The sequence below is a fragment of the Vicia villosa genome, linkage group LG2 (genome assembly GCF_029867415.1).
Source record: "Vicia villosa cultivar HV-30 ecotype Madison, WI linkage group LG2, Vvil1.0, whole genome shotgun sequence".
Classification (NCBI taxonomy): domain Eukaryota; kingdom Viridiplantae; phylum Streptophyta; class Magnoliopsida; order Fabales; family Fabaceae; genus Vicia; species Vicia villosa.
In genome coordinates, this window is record NC_081181.1 from 101,589,404 (window position 1) to 101,610,408 (window position 21,005).

Genomic DNA, 21,005 nt, shown 5'->3' on the forward strand with positions numbered 1-21,005 from the left:
ACAACTGAAACGATATATGAGGTGTGGAAGTACATGAACAAAAAGAGTTTTGGTAATAATACAGATCACATAAAAATATGAGCTAATATTATTGATATGATTATATACAGAGGTTGGTATAGTAGAAAACTTAGATTTCATATAGTCAATTTGATGTTATAGGATGGTGATATCATAGTTAGTAGTCCCTTTAAGTGCTGGATCCAAGAATCGCCGTGTTTGTAATTAGTTTTTTTTGAATTAATACAAATTTGCTTTATTCAAAAAAAATTGAATATTTAAAGTGATAAATAAATAAAATAAACAGTATTGCTTCATCCTAGAATACATGGTGGTGATAACTACAAAAATAAATAAATATCTTTTGTAATAATATCATATATTTTATAAAATAAAAAATATACAATATAATTAGAATATCTTAATTTTGTGTGAAATTCTTCAATCATTAAAATGAAGATATCTGCAATATAAAATTAATAAATTAAATTGATGAATTAGATTTTTAATTAAAATAATACATAAAAATATGTGAATAAATAAAAATAAGAGAAAGAGAGAGGAACATATATGTTTGTTAATGGAAAAAAGAAATATTTTTTTAAAAACTTAATATTTTTGGTGTTTCATAACATGTTTTATCAATTACAATCTCTTTGTTAAGAAAAATATGCTCATTGGTTTTATAATAGATAGTTAAGAGCCTCAAAAGTGGTTGGAAGATTGAAAATAGTGGAAGTGTGAGATTGATTCTACAATAAACTACTTGTTCTAAATAAAGTAAAACAAAAGAGAATAAATAATAAACTATTGAATACCATAGTATTGTGCTAACATGTCTTTATTTTCCATGTCTTCATTTCTCTGCATCAAAAGTACAATCATTTAGTGTTAAAATGTATGAAATATATAGATGAATTTAAAGACATGAAAAACTTTCAAGTTAATAATTAAAAATAAAAAATAAAGCAAATGAGAAGAGTGTAAAATTAAGAGGAAATGAGAGCATCTCTTATTCTTCTATCAAGTAAGTCATTTATAGAGTATAAGAGATTCCAATTTGTTAGTACCATTGCTATGTATCCTACTAACCTTTTACTAAACCTATTTATTGATAACTTTCCGCTAAACTCAATCTCTTTGATTATTTTGATTAATTATAAGTAATTAATAAATAATAATATTTTATAAATTAGACAGATATATTTTGGAGGAGGTTAGAACTACGTGGAAATTATCTGAAAAGGTGAATTTATATAAATTAATTAATTATTATTGTTGCTATTTATCATTTTCATTTAATTATGCTATTTATCATTATCATTTAATTAATTGGATAAGTTACGTATATTAAGAGGTGGATTTATAGGAATTTACTTAAAGTTATTAATTCATTAGAAGGATATATTTGGGAAGGGGTTACTATAGGAGAGGTTACGTAGGTTACTTAAGAGGTGGATTTATAGAATATTATTATTATTTTAATTATGCTATTTATCATTATCATTTAATTAATTGGAGAAGTTACGTATATTAAAAGGTGGATTTATAGGAATTTACTTAAAGTTATTAATTCATTAGAAGGATATATTTGGGAAGGTGTTACTATAGGAGAGGTTACGTAGGTTACTTAAAAGGTGGGTTTATAGAATATTACTATTATTATTATTATTATTATTATTATTATTATTATTATTATTATTATTATTATTATTATTATTATTATTATTATTATTTCTATTCCAAAATATTATAATACAAATAGTTAATTAATATTAGAAATTTTAAGAGATTGACACCTCAGCATTAGTGTTATATTAGAATGACACATCATTTTTAGATCTAGAGTTGTTGCAAAAGTTGTCATCATGACAACCTTGCATTTAGATTAAGTAGATATTAATAAGATATTAGTACTATAAAAATTAGGTTCTAAGTTAAATAATGATCCACAAAAAAAGTTTAAGATATGTCAAGAACACAATAGCAAAATAGGCTAAGTATTTAATTAAATAATTAACGACTCAACAACAATAGATAACATGGTCAATAGATTAAGATAATGATTGATTAAATTAAAATATATATTATGTTGATAGTGACCCGTAAAATAAATTTAAAAAATTATCTAAATAAAAAAATAAATTATACTATTATGCAATTGATTTTGTATAGAGATTTTTTTATAGATAATAGATTGCTATCACAATATTATATTATACTATATACTAATAGTATATAAATCAATATAATTATGTTTATATTCATATGATAAGAAAACATTTTCATTTTATCCATTGATAAATATACATTTCCATTTTGTCAATGATCAAAGTCTGAGAAATTCTTAAAGGTTAAAAAATATACATTTCCATTTTAAAGGTTGAGTAGTCATCCACGTGACAATTAACTTCTACTGTTGGAACATTATGTCAATATTCTAAACTAGGGAGATGAATTGAAAAAGTTCATAAGTCAAGTTCCACATTGTGTGTTAATTGAAAAAATTTCTTAGTCCCACATCGCTTAAATTAGAAATCTTGGCTCGTTTACTTCATTATATAAGGAAGTCCCATGTTTCATTCCAAAACATACCAAAAACTTATTTTGAGTTTTTCCTTCCTCACTCTCATAACTCCGCGTCTTTCGAATTGTCGAAGAGCCAACTTCTCCCCCTTTCTTTCTACTCATTGAGTTTTCCGAGTACTTTCTTGAATTCTCCTTAGAGAATAATGTTAATTTCTCTTCGTTTGAGTTGAGAAATTATCAAGTATAATTTTTTGTTGGATTCTCTTTAGAGAATTATTGAAATTTCTCTTGGTTTGAGAAATTACTATGACTGGTCGTTATACCAGATACTAAGATGGTATATATACCATATTTGAATGGTCCTAGTACCATCTGAGGGTGTATTTCTAGCCTGATTATCTATCGTGCAAGTAGTAATCGTATAGTATAGAACTGGGCTGTTTTATCCTGGAGACGTCGTGGTTATTAAGAGCTACTTTGCATAATTTTGGCAGTACCGCGAAACGTCTTAAAGAAAGCAGAATGATCTGCGACTCGACCCGGTAACTTCTTCGGTGGCAAACTTGTTAAAATCGTGATCCAATAATTTTAAGATGTTTCGAATTGCCATGGCTACTGAAGAAATTATTGGTACTTCTGTAGATACTTTCTTTGACAAATCGTCCATGTTTGAGAGATGTCACTTCAAATATTGGCAAGAAATTATGATTTTCTTCTTAATGTTGAAAAAGATAGCTAACAGTCTGACTGAGGACATTTTGTTGCTCCTCTTGGATCAACCGAACAAACTAATAGTTGTTAAGTGCCAAAATGTAGTTATTTTGTATATATGTTTTGTTGCACTTATCGATACTTTTTGTTAATACCGTTGAATAATTCCCCGTTTTGTGCATAAATACGTATACTTAGTGAATAGATATATTTTCATACACTTTTATACTTTTTGATAGTGTTCTTGTAGGTATTCTTGCGTATTTGGAGCATGAGCAATAAAGTGTCGAAGACACGGCTTCAAACGCGCGATTTTGAGCGACGAAATCAATTCATTCAGTGGTTAAGGCTCAAAATAAGGATGATAAAAATCATCAATTTGACTGCCATTTATTCATTTTTAGATAGGAAATTGAATAAGCTTTTCAACGCTTCGAACCGGGCGCAAATCGGAGTTACGGTTCTCAAGTTACGTCATTTTTACTAAAAGCTGTTTTTTCAAGTCAGCGAGTTGGGTGCGATGCGCGCTCCTGCGCGCGACGCACGCTGGACAGATCTGAAAATTTCATAAATAGGCGAAAATCAGATTTTTTTAGGTTATGTTTTGGGTATTTTTGAACCCCAACTCATCTTAGGTCATTTTTGGGTAGATTTAGCTTGGAAACACCATTGGAGCTTGTAATCGGATGATCGGAGGTCGAATTTCTCATCGATTGGTGTTGACAAACCAAGAAATGTTTGGTTCCTCTTCTTCTCTTCTCTTTGTATTTCTCTTTTGGTGAGTTTGTATGTAAATTACTCTAAACCCATGGATGTTTGTTGCTTTTTCTACTAGTTGTATAAAGTTTGCTTTACAAATCTTAATCGGTGTTTCCTTGATCTTTTTGCTTAAATGCTTTGGATTTGTGTTGTTGTAGAAATAGACATCACAAATCTTGATTAGGGGGATATCTGTTAGCTTTTGATTCTAGACATAGGATTGGGGTTAAAATCCACTTAATATCTGAGTTTAATGTCTCTATGTTGTTCGATCGGTTGAGACATCGTCGAAAGAGCAATATAGTTGAATTCCTGTCGGTGTCGCAGACATGAACATTGATGTGAGGGATATGTGGTGATTCTGATGAGTATTGTAGATTGAGTACGGCGGAGTGATAAATTTAAGTTTGTGAGGAGTAGTTTAGATTCAAACCAGATAAGCTATTCTCTATCAAGAATGAATTCTTTTGTGTTCATAAGTTAAATTTCCGCATTTACCGTCTAAACCCATTTTAAACCAAACTCATAACTAAGAATCCGTCGAACGGCGATTCAATAGCACTAATCTCTGTGGACACGATAAATTCCCGGATAAATATTTCCAAAACTTTTGTTGCTTGCCGCTTTACCGCTCCATTAAAATGAAATCTGAGGATTCAAAAGGAACATGTAATAGTGTTGAAGTTGAATCTGCTATACAGATAAAGCGAACAATTTACAGCTTAGAAAAGAAATAACCTTATAGAAAGAATGATAATAACATTTTGAATGGAATCACAAATGATCTGTGTGACTATTACAGTAACTGTGATGCTTCAAAATATGTTTAAGAGGCTTTGCAAAACAAGTATGACATTGAAGAAGCTGGAGAACAGAAGAATGATTATAGCGACTACGTGAAATATCAGATGGTAGATGAAAGGTCCGTGGAAATCCAAAGTCACTAAATTCGAAAGATTGCTCATGAGATCATCACTAAAGGTATGTACTTATATGTACAATTCGAATTTCTTTTATTATTGACAAACGGTCCCCTAGTTTGAAAGTCTTTAAGAATTATTCTTTGTTACAAATAAAATAATTTTTAATTGAGAGACTGATTTTTCTCATTTAAATTGAAGAAGAATCTCAGAGACATAATTTAAAAGAAAAGTCTTGGCTATTTTAAACAACAAAAATAAATTTGGTGTGGTTCTGAAGCCATATGGCAAATCATTAAAGAATTGGAACCGCAATATTGTGAATCGAATTAAGAATGAGAACCCTTCTATGGTCCCAATCGCTCCAACTAGACAACAATCACCACCTCAAAGAAATGACGTTGTTTTCCTTGTGTTTCAATTGTGGAAAACTAAGTCATATGGCTAAGAGATGTAGTCTGTAATGCTTGAACTTGGTGTAGCCCGTAATGCACAGGTTAACTTGGCTAATGGAAAATTTATTCATATGATCACTGAAATCATCATGGTTAATAGATCTGATGGTTAGTGGATAAACACAGGCGTCTCTCGTCGTGTTTTCTTTGATCGGTTACGTTTAAAACATACACGAATACTAAAGATAAGAAAGTGTTGTTGGGAGATATCCACACCACTAATATTGTCGTTATTGGAGAAGTGGAACAATGTCCACCTGTAAAAGACTTCAATCTTGAAGGATGACATGTTTGGTCCCGAGATTATAAAGAATCATGTTTATGTTTTTCTTCTTCTTCTAAATAAGGCAAGATTTAGTCAGTTTATTGGGGCAGATTTATACACCGTCATCACAAAGAATGATATTTTTTTTGAATGCAATTGATAAGTTTTAAAAATTTTGTAAAGAATTTGAAAATAATTCAGTAAGAATTTATAGTGATAGGTAATATGTATGATTCTAGTTTATTTAATTATTTTTAAACAACATAGAATTTTACATGAAACGAATGCTCCATATTCTCCTGAAATGAATGGTAAATTAGGAAGAAAGAATAAAACTCTTACTGAACTTGTTGTTGCAATTATGACGAATTCTGGTGTTGCACCTCACTGGGGGGAATTCTATTGACTGTTTGTTATGTCCTGAATAGAGTTTCCAAGTCAAAGAGTAATATATCTCCTTATGATATATTAAAGAAAAAGACAACCAATCTTGTCTTATTTGAGAACTTGGGGGTGTCTGGCTTATGTCAAAAATCCGGATCCGAAACGAGTTAAACTCGCTATTATAGCATATGAATGTATATTCATTAGATATGCAGCAAACATTAAGGTATATAGGTTTTATGACCTAAATGCAAAAGCGATCATAGAATCAAATGATGTTGATTTCTATGAATACGAATTTCCCTTCAAATCGAGAAAAAGTGAGGGCACTCAATCGAGTCATATTCTTTTGATAAGAAGCACAGAAAGCAACAACAATATAGAAACAAAACTTCGACGAAGTAAAAGAGTAAGAGTTTCTAAATACTATGGGCCTGATTATGAAACTTATAATGTAGAAGAAGATCCAATAAATCTTCAAGAAGTCTTGTCATCTCTGGATGCAGATTTATGGCAAGAAACTATCTATGATGAAATAGAATCTCTAGAATCTAAAAGGACCTGACACTTAATAGACTTGCCTCCTAGTTGCAAACCAATTATTTGTAAATGAGTTTTGAAAAAGAAACTAAAACCTTATGGAACAATTGATAAATACAGGGCTCGCCTTGTAGACCAAGGTATTAGACAAAGCAAAAATACAAATTTCTTCAACACCTTCTCTCCAGTCACCAGGATTATATCCATTAGGGTACTTGTTTCAATAGATGCTATTTATAAATTAATAGTACCCCAAATGGATGTTAAAACGTTTTTTTTAAATGGCGACTTAGAAGAAGAAATCTATATGGATCAACTGGAAGGATTTGTGATACACGGACAAGAAAATAAGGTATGTAAGTTAGAAAAGTCTCTGTATGGATTAAAACAAGCGCATAAACAATGGCATAAAAAGTTTGATAACTTAATGACATCGAATGAGTATAAAGTGAATGAAAGTGACAAATGCGTTTATTACAAATTCGAGAATCGCATCTGCACTATCATATGTCTCTATGTAGACGATTTACTCATATTTAGATCAAACTTTCAAACCATTAATGATATGAAATTATTATTGTGCAACAACTTTGATATGAAAGATCTCGGAGAAGCAAGTGTGATTCTTGGTATCAAGATAACGAGATCCGAACAAGGAATTTCTTTGGATCAATCACACTATATGGAGAAGATCTTAAAGAAATATAAATACTTTGATTGTAAACCTGTGTGTCCACCATATGATACAAGTGTGAAATTGTTTAAGAACACTTGTGAAAGTAAGGCAAACAAAGTATACGAGCATCATTGGCAGTCTTAAGTATGCCACTGATTGTACTAGACCTGACATTGCGTATGTCGTAAAATGGCTATGTAGATTTACGAGTAGACTGAGTAACGAGCAATGTCAAGCTATTGAGCGAGTCATGAGGTGCCTTAAAAGGACCATAGATATCGGCCTACTTTATCAGAGATTTCCTGCTGTACTTGAAGGATACAGTGATGCAGATTGGAATACCTTGTTAGGTGATTCCAAAGCTACTAGTGGCTATGTATTCAACATAGTTGGAGGAGCTGTATCTTGGAAATCAAAGAAACAGACTATCTTGGCTCAGTCCACGATGAAGTCTGAAATGATAGCATTAAGAAATGCTAGTGAAGAAGCAAGTTGGTTAAGATGCTTGCCAGCTGAGATTCCCTTATGGGAAAAACCTATGTCAATTGTGTTGATCCACTGCGATAGTACCGCGGCTATTGCAAAAATTGAGAACCGTTATTATAATGGTAAAAGACGTCAAATAAGAAGAAAGCACAACGCCTTTAGAGATTGTATCTCTAAAGAAGCTGTAAGAGTGGATCATGTACGCACTGATGAAAACTTAGCAGATCCTTTGACGAAAGGATTAGCTAGAGAGAAAGTCCATAATACATCCAAAAAGATGGGACTAATTCCTATACAAAAATGAGTTGCACATGATGGTAACCCGAACTAAATGATTGGAGATCCCAAGAAATAGGTTCAATGGGTAATAACAAGTTGTGAGTAATATGAGGCGATCATGATAGAATAAATAAAAGAAGCATGAATCCTGAAGTAATAAGAGGATGAGATAATAGAAATTCTTAATGAGATCTATACTCTGTATGAGGGAGTGTAACGCCCGTATAATTTTAATATTAATTTAATCAAGAATATTGAATTAATAATTAGAATTATTAAGGATTTTGTGAAAATAATAAATAAATAATGGTTTATGGCATTTGGGCCATGTGAGAAATAGTAAAAGGGGGGGTGTGATATAGGAAGGCCCTTTACTAATATTATTATTATTATTTTCATAAAATAATTGGAATTGGGAAGAAAGAAAGAACGTGAAAGAACAGAAGTCTGAGGAACGAGGAACGTGAAGGAGAACGGTAGAGGGAGAGACCAAGAATCAAGAATTTGTCTAAGGTAAGGGGGGACTTATCTGATTATCATCTATTATCGGGTTAGGGGTTGATAATACTGAATAGATGTGGAATTCGGGTCGATTGAGTCATATGATAGGTTTAGGGATTGAGTCAATTGTATGATGTTTGATCTCTATGTTTGAATCTATGATGTTTGCGTTGCTATGGTCTCAATTGATGTGTAATTGGTGTATTATGAGACGTATTTTGTGTTGTTTGTGCATTCTATTTCTCTAGGCTCGTACTGGTATGGTTTGGGTGTGTTTGGAATGCATAGAATGCTGTTTTCTGTAGGTTGGGGTTTCAGAATTTACCGGTTCGCGCCGCGTGCACAGGGTGGCGCCGCGAACAGGTGGGTAGAATGCCAGGAAGTTGTGATACGCTCAGGTCGCGCCGCGTACCTGCGTTCGCGCCGCGAAGGCGTAACTTTTTTTCTCGTTTCGCGCCGCGTGTGGATGTTTGCGCCGCGAACAGCTTGGCAGAGAGCCAATGAATTTTGGGACGCTCAGTGCGCGCCGCGAACTGGTGATGGCGCCGCGTGCTGTTGGTGTTTTGAGATATTTTTTTAAAGTTCAAAGATGCATAACTTTTTAACCGTTGGTCCGTTTGAGGTGCCGTTTTGAGCTAAACGAACCTTGTAGGATAATCTATATGATGATGATTGATTGGTTTTTAGAATGATGAAAATACATGTATGCTATTCTTGTTGAGTATGATGATTGATGCAAATACGTGTATGTTTTGTGTATGATGATTATGGAATTGTAATTGAATTATGTTAATATATATGAACATACTTGAATGATGATGATGATGTTGATGATTGATGATGATGATAGTAGAAGTATGTTGTATATGTTGCATTCATTCATGCTCATTGATGATACTGTATCCATAAGGGTGTGTTGGATCAGTGAAGGGCATGATTCCCATCGCGTGGAATCTGTACTGGCAGGGCCGTATCTTGGACGATGTTGGATCGGTCATGGGTTATTCCCATTTGATGATGATTGGTACCACATGCATAGTGTCAGTTCATACATATGCATAATTTATAACATGATTGGATGTATTCCAGTGTTGTAAATGTTGATGATGTGTTGATTGTTGTTTGACTTGTTTTGAATGTCTGTTTATGAAACAACTGGGTGAATGATGCAACTGTGATGTGTTATTGCTTTATAACCTTATAACATTTGTTAATTATGATGAGACTCACCCTTACATGTTGTCATTTTCAGATTGAGGATAGCGGCTGTTCGACTCGGTGAGGATTAGCTCATGAGTCAGTGTTTTAGTAGCGTCAGGTGTCATGCTCTGATAGTTGTAACACTGGGGACGCGATTGTTTAGAGTTTATGATTATGACTCTAGTTATGTTTTGATGTTTTGAAGGATAAGTTTTGAAGATGTTAAACTTAGTCCGTTTTTGATAAATTTCCGCTGTGTTAACATGAACCGTTTTAATTTATGATGATTACCTCAGTGAATGCATGACATGACTGAATGATGTTTATTTATTATGAATTGTGGCACCCTTATTTCATGTACTCTGAATAATTGTTTTAAATTGCCGCGGGGTTAGTAAGGGGTGTTACAATAGTGGTATCAGAGCATAGTCGGTCGTTATGACCAGAGTCTTAGTGTCAGTTTTGCTTTCCTGTGTATGCGACTAGTAAGAGTTAACGGTCGATACTTCTGTTCTAATTAAATTGATTGTGATTTAAGCAGAACAATGGCTGGAAGAGGAGGAAGGAACGATGATGCTATCGCTGAGGCTCTGGGCATGATTGCTGGTGTGCTGGGAGGAAATGCCAATGGAGCTGCGATCGGTGCTGACAGGCAGCTGAACAGTTTTCAGAGGAACAATCCTCCATTATTCAAGGGCACGCATGATCCTGAAGGTGCTCAGAAGTGGCTTAAGGAGATCGAGAGAATCTTTAGAGTCATCGATTGTGCTGAGGATCTGAAGGTGAGGTATGGTACTCACATGTTGTTTGAAGAGGCTGACGACTGGTGGCTGACTACCAGGACTGAACTGGAAGCTGATGGTGTGGCTATTTCTTGGGCTGTGTTCAAGAGAGAGTTTTTGAGAAGGTACTTTCCTGAAGACGTGAGAGGTCGAAACGAAATTGAATTTCTGGAACTAGTTCAAGGTAGCATGACAGTACCAGAGTACGCTTCGAAGTTCGTTGAGTTGGCAAAGTACTACGTCCACTACAACAATGATGAAGCTAGTGAATTCTTGAAATGCGTCAAGTTTGAGAACGGTCTCCGCGATGAGATTAAGCAGGGTATCAGATATCAGAGAATCCGGAGATTTGTAGACTTGGTGGACTGTAGTAGGATCTTCGAAGAAGATAATCTCAAGCTGAAGTCATCTCACTCTCGCGAGTTAGTTGACAGGAAAGGGAAGAAGCCTATGGATAAGGGTAAGCCATATGGTAGAGGTAATCCAAAGACTGGTGGGTTGAAGAAGCCTAGTGGGGGAGACTCCAGTGCTTTTGTCAGGTGCTATAACTGTGGTGAGGTCGGGCACCGTAGGAATGAGTGCAAGCTGAATCAGAAGAAGTGCTTCAAGTGTGAAGAGGTGGGGCATGTTGCCGCTGATTGTAAGAAGAAGATTGTGACTTGTTACAATTGTGGTGAGGAGGGTCACATTAGCCCACAGTGTCCTAAACCGAAGAAGAACCAAGCTGGAGGGAAGTTCTTTGCTTTGTCTGGATCGGAAACCACTCCGGAGGATAGACTAATTAAAGGTACGTGTTTTATTCATGACACACCTTTAGTTGCGATTATTGATACTGGAGCAACTCATTCTTTTATTTCTTTGGATTGTGCTGAGAGGTTGAATTTGGAAATATCTGAAATAAATGGAAGTATGGTTATTGATACTCCAGCGTCGGGGTCAGTAACTACTTCGTCTGCATGCTTGAATTGTCCGGTTGATATTTTTGGTAGGGAATTCGGGATGGACTTAGTGTGCCTTCCATTGAAACAACTCGATGTAATCCTGGGGATGAACTGGTTAGAATTTAACCGTGTTCACATCAACTATTTTTCGAAGACAGTAATCTTTCCTGAAGAAGTTCATTCTGATGATCTGGAGATGACGGCTAGACAAGTGGGTGAAGCTATCAAGGATGGTGCAACAGTGTTTATGTTGTTCGCATTGATGAATGTGAAAGAAAAAGTGGCGAGTAGCGAATTACCTGTGGTGTGTGAATTCCCAGAAGTTTTTCCGGAAGAAGTGAATGAATTACCACCGGAAAGAGAAGTGGAGTTTTCTATTGATTTAATTCCGGGAACTAGCCCAGTGTCAATGGCACCATACCGTATGTCACCGTCTAAGCTGACAGAACTGAAGAAGCAGTTGGAAGAATTGCTGGAGAAGTGTCTCTCCGTGGGGTGCACCTGTGTTGCTAGTGAAGAAGAAGGAGGGTTCAATGAGGCTGTGTGTGGATTACAGACAATTGAACAAGGTTACTATCAAGAATCGGTATCCCTTGCCGAGGATTGATGATTTGATGGATCAGTTGGTTGGAGCATGTGTGTTTAGTAAGATTGATCTGAGGTCTGGGTATCACCAGATTCGTGTGAAAGACGATGATATTCAGAAGACCGCTTTCAGGACGAGGTATGGACATTACGAGTATTCGGTAATGCCGTTTGGAGTTACTAACGCACCTGGTGTATTTATGGAGTATATGAATAGGATATTTCATCCTTATCTCGATAAGTTCGTGGTGGTGTTTATAGATGATATCCTAATATATTCTAAGAGTAAGGAAGAACATGCAGAACATCTCAGAACTGTGTTAGAGCTGTTGAAAGAGAAGCAACTTTTTGCCAAACTGTCGAAGTGTGAATTCTGGTTAGAGGAAGTTGGTTTTCTGGGACATGTGATTTCTAAGAATGGTATTGCTGTTGATCCTACAAAGATAAAAGCTGTGTCTCAGTGGGAAGCTCCGAAGTCAGTGTCAGAGATTCGTAGTTTTCTTGACCTTGCAGGTTACTACAGGAAGTTTATTGAAGGATTTTCAAAGTTAGCATTGCCGTTAACTAAATTAACCAGAAAGGGCCAGGCTTTCATTTGGGATGTAAAATGCGAGGAAGGATTCCAAGAGCTGAAGAAGAGGTTGACTAGTGCTCATATTTTGATTTTGCCGAATCCGACAGAATCATTTGTGGTTTATTGTGATGCTTCGCTGATGGGTTTAGGTGGAGTATTGGTGCAGAACCAACAAGTGGTCGCGTACGCGTCGAGACAACTCAAAGTGCATGAAAGGAATTATCCGACTCATGATTTGGAGTTGGCAGCAGTGGTTTTTGTCTTGAAGTTGTGGCGACATTATTTGTATGGGTCGAGATTTGAAGTGTTCAGTGATCATAAGAGTCTGAAATATCTCTTTGACCAGAAGGAACTGAATATGAGGCAGAGAAGGTGGTTGGAATTCCTTAAAGACTATGATTTTAGTTTGAATTACCATCCGGGTAAGGCAAACGTAGTTGCGGATGCTTTAAGTAGGAAGACTTTGCATATGTCTATGCTAATGGTGAAGGAATTGGATTTGATTGAACAATTCAGAGACTTGAGTTTGGTATGTGAAGGTACTCCTACTAGTGTTAAGTTGGGAATGCTGAAGCTGACCAGTGGTATTCTTGAAGAGATCAGAGAGGGCCAAAAGGCTGATGTCGAATTAGTCGACAAGTTGACTTTGATTAACCAAGGCAAGAGCGGTGAATTCAGAGTTGACGAGAATGGTATACTGAGGTTTGGAAACAGAGTTTGTGTTCCGGATGTTGCTGAACTCCGAAGAAATATTTTAGAAGAAGGACACCGTAGTGGATTAAGTATTCATCCTGGTGCTACCAAGATGTATCATGATTTGAGAAAGCTATTTTGGTGGCTTGGAATGAAGAAAGAAATTGCTGAGTTTGTGTATTCTTGTTTGACTTGTCAGAAGTCAAAGGTTGAACATCAGAAGCCATCTGGATTTATGCAACCGATGTTTATTCCTGAGTGGAAGTGGGATAGCATATCGATGGATTTTGTTTCGGGTTTGCCGAGAACTGTTAAGAATTGTGAAGCTATCTGGGTTGTGGTGGACAGATTGACAAAGTCTGCACATTTCATACCGGTAAGAATGGATTATCCGATGGAGAAGCTGGCTCAATTATCTATTGAGAAGATAGTTAGTCTGCATGGTATTCCTTCGAGTATCGTGTCAGACAGAGATCCGAGATTTACGTCTAAGTTCTGGGAAGGTTTGCAGAAAGCTTTGGGTACTAAGCTGAGACTGAGTTCTGCTTATCATCCGCAGACTGATGGACAGACGGAGAGGACGATTCAGTCCTTAGAAGATTTGTTACGTGCTTGTGTATTAGAAAAAGGAGGTGCTTGGGATAGTTATCTGCCTTTGATTGAATTTACCTACAACAACAGCTATCATTCGAGTATAGGTATGGCTCCGTTTGAGGCATTGTATGGTAGGAGGTGTAGAACTCCATTGTGTTGGTACGAAGCTGGTGAGAGTGCTGTGATTGGACCAGAAATTGTACAACAGACTACGGAGAAGATTAAGATGATTCAAGAGAAGATGAAAGCTTCTCAGAGTCGTCAAAAGAGTTATTATGATAAGAGGAGGAAGACACTTGAGTTTCAAGAGGGAGATCATGTGTTTATGAAGGTTACTCCTATGACGGGTATTGGTCGAGCTTTGAAGTCAAAGAAGTTGACTCCGCGTTTTATTGGACCATTCCAAATTTCAGAAAGAGTGGGAGAAGCGGCATATCGTATTGCGTTACCGCCAATGCTTGCCAACTTGCATGATGTATTTCATGTGTCTCAATTGAGGAAATACATTTCGGATCCGTCCCACGTGATCCAAGTGGATGATGTACAGGTGAAAGACAACTTAACAGTTGAAACGTTACCTGTGAGGATTGAAGATAGAAGACTGAAGCAATTGCGGGGCAAGGAAATAGCTTTAGTCATAGTAGCTTGGGGAGGACCAGCTGAAGGAAATGTTACCTGGGAGCTAGAGAGCCAGATGAAGGATTCGTATCCAGAGCTCTTTACCTGAGGTATGTTTTCGAGGACGAAAACTCTTTTAGTGGGGGAGAGTTGTAACGCATGTATAATTTTAATATTAATTTAATCAAGAATATTGAATTAATAATTAGAATTATTAAGGATTTTGTGAAAATAATAAATAAATAATGGTTTATGGCATTTGGGCCATGTGAGAAATAGTAAAAGGGGGGGGGGGGGGTGTGATATAGGAAGGCCCTTTACTAATATTATTATTATTTTCATAAAATAATTGGAATTGGGAAGAAAGAAAGAACGTGAAAGAACAGAAGTTTGAGGAACGAGGAACGTGAAGGAGAACGGTAGAGGGAGAGACCAAGAATCAAGAATTTGTCTAAGGTAAGGGGGGACTTATCTGATTATCATCTATTATCGGGTTAGGGGTTGATAATACTGAATAGATGTGGAATTCGGGTCGATTGAGTCATATGATAGGTTTAGGGATTGAGTCAATTGTATGATGTTTGATCTCTATGTTTGAATCTATGATGTCTGCGTTGCTATGGTCTCAATTGATGTGTAATTGGTGTATTATGAGACGTATTTTGTGTTGTTTGTGCATTCTATTTCTCTAGGCTCGTACTGGTATGGTTTGGGTGTGTTTGGAATGCATAGAATGCTGTTTTCTGCAGGTTGGGGTTTCTGAATTTACCGGTTCGCGCCGCGTGCACAGGGTGGCGCCGCGAACAGGTGGGTAGAATGCCAGGAAGTTGTGATACGCTCAGGTCGCGCCGCGTACCTGTGTTCGCGCCGCGAAGGCGTAACTTTTTTTCTCGTTTCGCGCCGTATGTGGATGTTTGCACCGCGAACAGCTTGGCAGAGAGCCAATGAATTTTGGGACGCTCAGTGCGCGCCGCGAACTGGTGATGGCGCCGCGTGCTGTTGGTGTTTTGAGATATTTTTTTAAAGTTCAAAGATGCATAACTTTTTAACCGTTGGTCCGTTTGAGGTGCCGTTTTGAGCTAAACGAACCTTGTAGGATAATCTATATGATGATGATTGATTGGTTTTTAGAATGATGAAAATACATGTATGCTATTCTTATTGAGTATGATGATTGATGCAAATACGTGTATGTTTTGTGTATGATGATTATGGAATTGTAATTGAATGATGTTAATATATATGAACATACTTGAATGATGATGATGATGTTGATGATTGATGATGATGATAGTAGAAGTATGTTGTATATGTTGCATTCATTCATGCTCATTGATGATACTGTATCCATAAGGGTGTGTTGGATCAGTGAAGGGCATGATTCCCATCGCGTGGAATCTGTGCTGACAGGGCCGTATCTTGGACGATGTTGGATCGGTCATGGGTTATTCCCATTTGATGATGATTGGTACCACATGCATAGTGTCAGTTCATACATATGCATAATTTATAACATGATTGGATGTATTCCAGTGTTGTAAATGTTGATGATGTGTTGATTGTTGTTTGACTTGTTTTGAATGTCTGTTTATGAAACAACTGGGTGAATGATGCAACTGTGATGTGTTATTGCTTTATAACCTTATAACATTTGTTAATTATGATGAGACTCACCCTTACATGTTGTCATTTTCAGATTGAGGATAGCGGCTGTTCGACTCGGTGAGGATTAGCTCATGAGTCAGTGTTTTAGTAGCGTCATGTGTCATGCTCTGATAGTTGTAACACTGGGGACGCGATTGTTTAGAGTTTATGATTATGACTCTAGTTATGTTTTGATGTTTTGAAGGATAAGTTTTGAAGATGTTAAACTTAGTCCGTTTTTGATAAATTTCCGCTGTGTTAACATGAACCGTTTTAATTTATGATGATTACCTCAGTGAATGCATGACATGACTGAATGATGTTTATTTATTATGAATTGTGGCACCCTTATTTCATGTACTCTGAATAATTGTTTTAAATTGCCGCGGGGTTAGTAAGGGGTGTTACAGGGAGTACCTGGGCTATAGGAGTACTCTTGATAGACCCACCTATGTGATTGTGGAACTGAGGCCGGTTCCTATGGAATTTCGAGGCAGAATTCCAAGAGCCTTCACTAAACCGGGATACACGTGCAAGCCAATAAAAGCACGGGCTATTAAGAATACACCTTGAGAAAAGGTTGTGTGCGGGTCTGACGTTTGAGATAGAGTTCAAGACAATAATGTCACTCTTGTTGAATCGGAATCCTACTTGCTACGCAAAGGTTCAAGCCGTAGACACCTTTGCTTATGCACAATCTTATAAATGTTTGACGTTACTTCTGAAACACTTTTTTAAATTCAAGTAGGGGGTTGTTAGAACATTATGTCAATATTCCAAAATATGGAGATGAATTGAAAAAGTTCCTAAGTCAAGTCCCACATTATGTGTTAATTGAAAAAATTCCTTAGTCACACATCGCTTAGATTAGAAATTTTGGCTAGTTTATTTCATTTATAAGGAAGTCACTTGTTTCATTCCAAAACACACCAAAAACTTATTTTGAGTTTTTTCTTCCTCACTCTCATAACTCCGCGTCTTTCGAATTGTCGAAGCGCCAACTTCTCTCCCTTTCTTTCTACTAGGGATGGCAAGAAGACCCAAACCCACGGGGCCCACCCGAACCTGAGTCAACAGGTGAAAACCCGAATTGACTGGGTTTGGGTTCGGGTTCGGGTTCGGGTTCGGGTGCGGGTTTGGGTAGTGTGAAACCCGCATCCGAAACCCGAAATCACACCCGTTTATATATATATTATATATATTAATATATGTATATATATTGTGGGAAGTTGTTGTAGAAAAAATATATTTTATGTATTTTATTGCGGGTTCGGGTTTGGGTGAAAAAACCTGAACTCAACGGGTGTGGGCGTGGGTGTTATTTTTCCACCCGAACACCCTTTGGGTTTGGGTTCGGATTTGGGTTCGAGTGTTTATTTTGGGTGCGGGTTTGGGTAGTGTGAAACCCACACGCGACCCGACCCGTTGTCATCCCTACTTTCTACTCGTTGAATTTTCCGAGTACTTTCTTGAATTCTCCTTAAAGAATAATGTTAATTTCTCCTCGTTTGAATTGAGAAATTATCAAGTATAATTTTTTCTTGGATTCTCTTTAGAGAATTATTGAAATTTTTCTTGGTTTGAGAAATTACTATGACCGATCGTTATATCAGATACTAAGATGGTATTTATACCATATTTGAATGGTTCTAGTACCATCTGAGAGTGTATTTCTAAGCCGATTATCTACCGTGCAAGTAGTAACCGTATAGTATAGAACTGAATTGTTTTATCCTGGAGACGTCGTGGTTATTAAGAGTTGTTTTGCATAATTTTGCCAGTACCGCGAAACGTGTTAAAGAAAACGTACTGATCCGCGACTCGATCCAGTAATTTCTTTGGTGACAAACTTGTTAAAATCGTGATCCAACATCTACTAACACTGATAAATTACAGAGTAACATATAGACCAAATTAAGAAACATCATACATTTCAAAAAATATATATAATAAGAAACATTAGACATCCATAGTGACTAAATTGGCCACTAGTCACTAATAACCAATTTGAAAGAAACAATATATTTATATTCAACCCAAATAAATAGAAACAAAAAATGCAACCAGCCTGCAAGTGATAGTCAATTTACTCTTAATCTTATTTCAATATTTGTCTTTTATCACAAAATGATAATTTGGTAATCTATGAAAGACAATAGCTAACAGCAGCCTGCCGAGTCCAACAAACACATTATGAGGTTAACAAAACTGAAACAAGTTAATATGGATCTCTTTTGTTTTTACCACCAGATAGTCAAAAAGAACACTAATGGAGTTGGGCAAATCATCAACAGAAATAGCCTTCACCATTAGAATAATCACTTGCAGTCACCAAAAAACCACTCTCCCAATCCCAAAAACATCCTTGTTGCACATGAGTCGTGTCATGGCCATGTCATAGTGAACTTTCAGTCAACATTCCATCCACCCAGCCACAACTTTTAGCCTTCATCTGAATAACCATTTTTGATATCATTCTGAAGTAGCATTTAGCAATCATGTTAAAATTCAGAACATCCAGAATAAAACACAAATTCCATCATATATATGGTGTTTTTTTCTTTCAAATTGGACAGAACATGATTTATAAATGATACATTGTGGTTCTACTAAAACAGAAGGATTTATAAATGCCGACAAGGACAATGTTTAATCATGATTTTGTATACGACATATCTTTTAGGAGTAAAATAATTCGTGTCACATAGTCGAATTCACATTCCAGTCACAGAACCTGAGAAAAACAGCAGTTGTCACTTGTGTCATCCTCTTCCATTTATTGATAGACTCGTCTCTGAAAGATGCTATACTGCAAAAGACAATCACGAAGAGCATCAACCAAACATACATGCAAAAAGAACAGTGCATGTTGCTTTAACTTTTACGTGTCATAATGATATAGGCACAGATAGATTGCAGGTGTTCATAGGATGTTGCTTTAACTTTTACGTGTCAATCCTCTAAAAAATTTAAGGTTTTTTCTTTACCCACCTCCCTATGGGGGTCACTCCAGCGAAAATCCCACTTTACGCCTGCTTCGGAAATGCATTTCCGAAATATTTTTTTTTCTAAATTTTTTCAGACTTCGGAAGTGCATTTCCGAAAAAATCCCAAAAATTAGAATTTTGATTAATTCGGAATACATCTCCGAAAAAAACAAAAAAATAATCTAAAAATCCCAAAAATTAATTTTAGGATATTAATTAATTAATATATCATAAATTTGATATAATTTATGAGTAATGAATAATAATAATTATATATTTTGATATAATTTATGAGTTATGAATAATAATTATTATATATTTTTATTCGGATTCATATTTTAAAATTTAAAATAATTTTAATTAAAATAATTAAAATAATTTCACTTACAAAATGAGTTATAATTTTTTATTTATATATTTATAATAATTATTATGTATTTACAAAAGAAAATTAAAAAATGAGTGTTTTAATTTATATATTTATATAATAATTATAATAATTATTATATATTTATAAAAATTATTATATATTTATATATTTATATATTTATATAATAATTATTATATATTAATTATAAATATATTTATATATTTATATAATAATTATAAAAATTAAAAAAAATGAGTGTTTTAATTTATAATAATTATTATATATTTATATATTTATATAATAATTATTATATATTTATATATTATATATTTATATATTTCACTTACAAAATTAATAATTATTATTATATATTTATATATTTCTATTCTGATTCAGAATTAAAAATGAGTTATAATTTTTAATTTAATTTAAAAAAATTAAAAAATGATTTTGTCTTAATTTTATTTAATGAATAAATTTTATATTTACTTCTATATAATTCAAAATTTACTTATGAAATTAAAATGTTTTTGATTTATATAATTTAGTAAAATAATTTTTAACTGTAAAATTGTTTAGGAAATTTTGATTCACCTTGATTTTATTGATTCACCTTCATTTTATTGATTCACCTTGATTTTATACCTATTAATTGTATTGATTCACCTTGATTTTAATTTTTTAATAATTATTGAATTCTTTCGGAAGTGTATATCCGAAATATTCCAAGACCAATTTGGTCTTGGAATATTTCGGATATACATCTCCGAAGACACCCCTCTCCCAAAGAAAAGTGTTTTCGGAAATGCATCTCCGAAAACTCAAAAAAGGGTGTTTTCGGAAATGCATCTCCGAAAACACATTTTTTTTGTGTTTTCGGAAATGCATTTCCGAAATAAGACAAATTTTGAAAAAAAAAAACGTTTCGAAAATGCATTTCCGAAGTAAGGGGTATTTTGGTTTAGGAGGTGGATAAAGAAATTTCCAAAATTTATCCATTAGAATATTAATTATATTATATTGCCAAATTTGTTCATGTCATGTTGTTTTTTTTTTATACTCTTTTAAGTTAATATTGTTAATTTATATTTTTGTTTAGTTTAGTATTTTTTAGCTAATTTCCAATTCTTAATTTTGATTAATAATTGTTAATTTTTTTTATTTAATTGAATTGATTTTTCTTTCTACTAATATAATAATTTAATGTAGATTTATTTATTTTTGGTGATTCATTTAATTAATATATAATTTTGTTATTGTTGTATTTTCAATTATTGAAATTTTTTTTTTCTAAATTTAGACCTACTTTTAAAATTAGAACAGGGCCTCTAGATTTATTGGGCCGGCCCTGTTGAGTTTATTTCAATGACATGTTACCAATATCCTTTTAGTTTATTCACTACTAGAAATACTAGTATTACCTGCGGAATTTCCTGCGAAAAATATTCCGCAGGTATACCTGCGGATTTTCCTGGGACTTTATTAAATAAAATAAATTTCCTGCGGATTCAG